We start from the raw sequence: 4,321 nt of genomic DNA on the forward strand, positions 1-4,321 counted from the left end.
CCCGGACACTTTCTCGAGCTAGCTAATGGCCCCGGACGTGGGGGAATTAAAACGCTCCGCGCAGCTAGGGTCCTCTCCAGTCCCAAGCCGGCAAGGCACCGGCCAGTTCCGAGACGCGCTCCCCGGCTGGCGGCGGCGGCGGCTTCCGTTGCCAGGCGACGGCTGGGCAACGCGGAGGGAGGGAAGGTGGAGGCCGCGCGCGCCCTTCTGCCCAGGATGGCTGGATGGATGGACGAAGTTGCGCAGAAGAGAGCCGAGCCCTGGCCGCGTGCAGTGGGTGGTGAGAAACCCGGCCTTTGTCCTGGGCTGCCTGTCGCCCATCTGGTCGTCCTGCCGCTGAAGCCTATCTGGCTGAATGGATCCGGAGCCCCCGGGCAGTTGTGGTTTATTTAACAAGCTATGGTGAAGCTGGTCAATTTCCCAACAAGCATGCTGCCTGAGGAATTCTGGGAGTTGAAGTCCACCCATCTCTAAGTTGCCAAGTTTGAAAAACACTAACCTAGAACAAGATGTGAACCAAGGCATGGTGGTTCTGTTTTTATTTTTTTAAACTGGACTTCTGGAGGCTTCATCGATCCATGCATGTAGTTTTCCTTGCAAATGCCACCTCCTGGAAGTTTTTCAACTTCCCAGCCTAGCTTCATCCAGGTTCAAGTAGATCTCACCACACTTAGTTTTTCTGAGGTCATTTAACCCAGATCCTTCCTTCAACAGTAACAGCTTTCTGCTTCTAACACCAAAGGAGAGACCTATGGCTGAAATGAAAAGGTATTCTGTTGGTCAAAGATACAGCAAAAGAGATTTCTTTAGTGTGATAACTTAATTTGGTGAGTTGGTGTCATCTATAGGAGTTCTCCAGGCTTCCTCTCCATATTAGTATCAATCTCACATGTTTCTATTTTGTGTTGGACACTTGGAAGAGATTGGGATTTCTACTGGTCTGCCACCCACCCCCGTACCAATTGTCTCCATACCTGAGCGGACAGAGATGAGACTGTGTAGAGGACTCCAGGGAAGTTAGTTCTGGGAAACTTCAATGTTCATGGTGGGATTGAAGGGTCAGCCTAGTTGCTCAGGATCTTTTGGTGGCCATGGCAACCATGGATGTAACTCAATTTGTACTGGCACAGCAAACATGGCAGGTGACCCTCTGGATTTGGTTTACCTACTGGACAGGAGAGTAGTGGTTGAAGCTGGGGATTTTACATCTGCAAGTTGGAGATAAGTAGAACGTGGGCAGAGGGAAACTCATCCTGCATCTGACCAAACATTAGTAAGAGATAATCAGTGAATTTACTTTGTGGTAATGATGAAAGTAAAAGCAACATTGTTCTCCTCCACCATTGCATTTCATATTACCCTACAGAGCTTTTCCATGTAGTATGGACCCTTTTAGGATCTGGCCCAGGTAGAAATCATATAAAAGCTTTGATTGCTCACTGTGACATGTTCCCAGAATTTTTAATAATGTATTAATCCTCCTTTGATTCTTAACTTTTTAATGACTGCTTCTATTTTGTGTTATTTTTTTTAATGTTTTATCTTGCTGATTTTATTTTGTATTGTGTTTTCCTAAAGACAGTTTTTATAAATATTATTAGAATCACAGCAGAACAGATAAGGCCATGATCAACTGTTTCAGAACATTCTCCTGCATGTTGTTAATGGTTTAAAGCATTTTGGCACTGCAGACTAACACCTTTATTGCTTATTTATCTGTGTAGAATTATCCTATTTTCTACTATATAGAAATGCTATGGTAAATTCAAAATAATAATTTAAGGTATATTCTAGCATTTAACCTTAAAGCTCACAAACATTTCTTTTTGTCATGAAAATTAGGATTCTGTTGCTTACAAAACTTTTTTATTCCATCATTCACTTCTTATCTTCCTATGTTCAGCTGAATTGTACCTTTTATTAAATTCCTGTTTACATCAAATAAACAGATGTTATAAAAAAATAGTAGCTCAACCTTTTAAAAAGATTAACATAGGATTAAATAATGAGTGAGAACTGTTACCGTTTAATATGTAGCCTGCTTACACTTCACACTAAATTCATTTACTTCTTCTTATACAATGAGTAAAAGTTGTCTCACAGTATAAATCACTTCATTGCTGTGTTCACAATAGAAAACTGCTTTTAAGAAGAAGGTGGTTGGTGGACTATTTAAGTGAAAAAGACAGTTGGCTTCATTTGTTGTTGAAATGTTTTATACAGCCACTGCAAGATGAAAAAAAAATGTTCTGGAAAGTTGACAGAAAGCCAAAAATATTAATACATTAGAACATAGTGAACTTTTTGCAAGCTGTAAATATTTTCTCAGACTTTCAAATATAGCAAGGAAGTATGTTCAGCCATTCTCTTCTCAACCATCTAAAATCAGTGAATAACACACAATCCATTCCACCCAATAATTTGGTATGCTGCTTGCTACACCCAAACCATACTTTTTGTTGAGATTAACTGTATGGTATCAGTGTCAGTGGGACCAAGAGAAATAGTTACGTGTGCCCCTGACTGTCCACGAAGCCTCATCATTAAGTTGGGGTTTGGACTTCATAGTTCCAGTAATTTAGCACAGCTTTCCCCATTCTGATGGCAATAGAAAGACTGAATTATATTGATTTTAATTGTGTTGATTTTACTATCATGTTTTATATATATGTAAGCTGCTGTGAGGGCTTAGATCAACAAAAACTCAGGGTATAAACATAATATCCAATAAATAAATATGTAAGAAATGGAATAGAAAGGGCAGAAAATGGGGAAGATGTTTTGTTTTGGACCCAGAAAATAATCCCATTCCAGATGTTTGGCAGAGCAGGCCTGGAAAGTTTAGGCTGTTCTGGGTTTTGAAAATCCAACCCAACCCAACGCAACCCATAGAAATGAGTAGGACAAGGCCGGTGGGCATTGCCTCTTTCACTTATGTGCAGCACCTTCCAGAGTGGAATATCCCATCAGCCTGTTATCTCTCCAAGGTAGACCAAATTCCCCTGGGGGAGATGGTAGATTGGGCATGCTGCGGATCCCGTCAGCGAAGGAATATCACTTGGCGGGGACTAGAAGGCGTGCCTTTTCAGCCATAGCGCCTGCCCTCTGGAATATTCTCCCCTCAGAGATCAGGATGTCCCCAACCCTGTTGGCCTTTCGTAAGGCTGTGAAGACCTGGTTATGTGCCCAGGCCTGGGGCCCCGAGTGTAGTAATGATCCTGTTTCTTGGTTGTATTAACATCTTACATTGTTTACTTGGCAGCCATGTATATTTATTTTGTGTTGTAATTGTTTTAATTGTAATTGTTTTATGGTTTTTATTGTTGTAAGCCTCCCAGAGTCACTTGTTGAGATGGGCGGCTATAGAAATCGAATAAATAAATAAATAAAAATGGGTGGCAGCAAAATTTGATGAATAAATAAATAAATAAATAAAAACTTGAAAACCAAAGACATGCATGCTAACACTGCTTTTCTTATAAGGTTGTAGTAACAGAATTTTGCAAGTCTGAATGTGCTTTCCCCTCCCTCCCTTTATCTTCATGAGAACTAGGTAAGGAGGGTCATGTCTGAAACGTTTTCTCAACTTACATTTCTTTTATCTGACCGTTGTCTTGGTTGCAGCTCTTCCTCCTGTTCCTCAAGGGTACTCCTACTTCCCATTGCAAAGCCTGGCTACACCCTATCTTCCCAGTCCCTTCTTTTCCCACTTGTCTTTCTTTCCTGACCTTCCCAGCATCCTCCTCCTCTCCCCTTAGCATTATTCCATGCGCAGAATAATTTGCACATCCTAGGAGCAAGCCATTTATCACTACTGAAGAATACGTAGGACTATGCAGGGTTGTGAAACCAGAGAAATAATACATGTGTTTATCTTACTAGCTTTGAGTGATAGCGGAGTGATAAAACATACATGCATTCTTTTATACCTATCATTAGAATAGAAAAACAATGGCTGTAAACATTTAGTATACACTCTTTAGTATCTAGCTTTCAGTTGCAGGAATGTCAAATGCAAGTCTTTGAGGAGTTAACTGTAGGAATTAGGTTATGCAACAATTAAATACATATTTCTTGCTATCATTGTGTCATATCCATGCCATACCTATTAACTGTTGCTATCAAAAACCATTTCTACCACTTTTATTTTCTAGGAGATCTAGAGGAGATCAACTTCACCAGTTTGCTGCTGGTAATTGGGTGTTTTGTGACCATTCACAGGGACTGTAGCAGCCACTTTGTGAATACTGTAGATGCCTATCTTATCACAGCCATTTTATGAGAAAGCCTATTACCTGTGTGCAAAATGCAAATATACCTG

The sequence above is a fragment of the Candoia aspera genome, chromosome 3 (genome assembly GCF_035149785.1).
Source record: "Candoia aspera isolate rCanAsp1 chromosome 3, rCanAsp1.hap2, whole genome shotgun sequence".
Lineage (NCBI taxonomy): Eukaryota > Metazoa > Chordata > Lepidosauria > Squamata > Boidae > Candoia > Candoia aspera.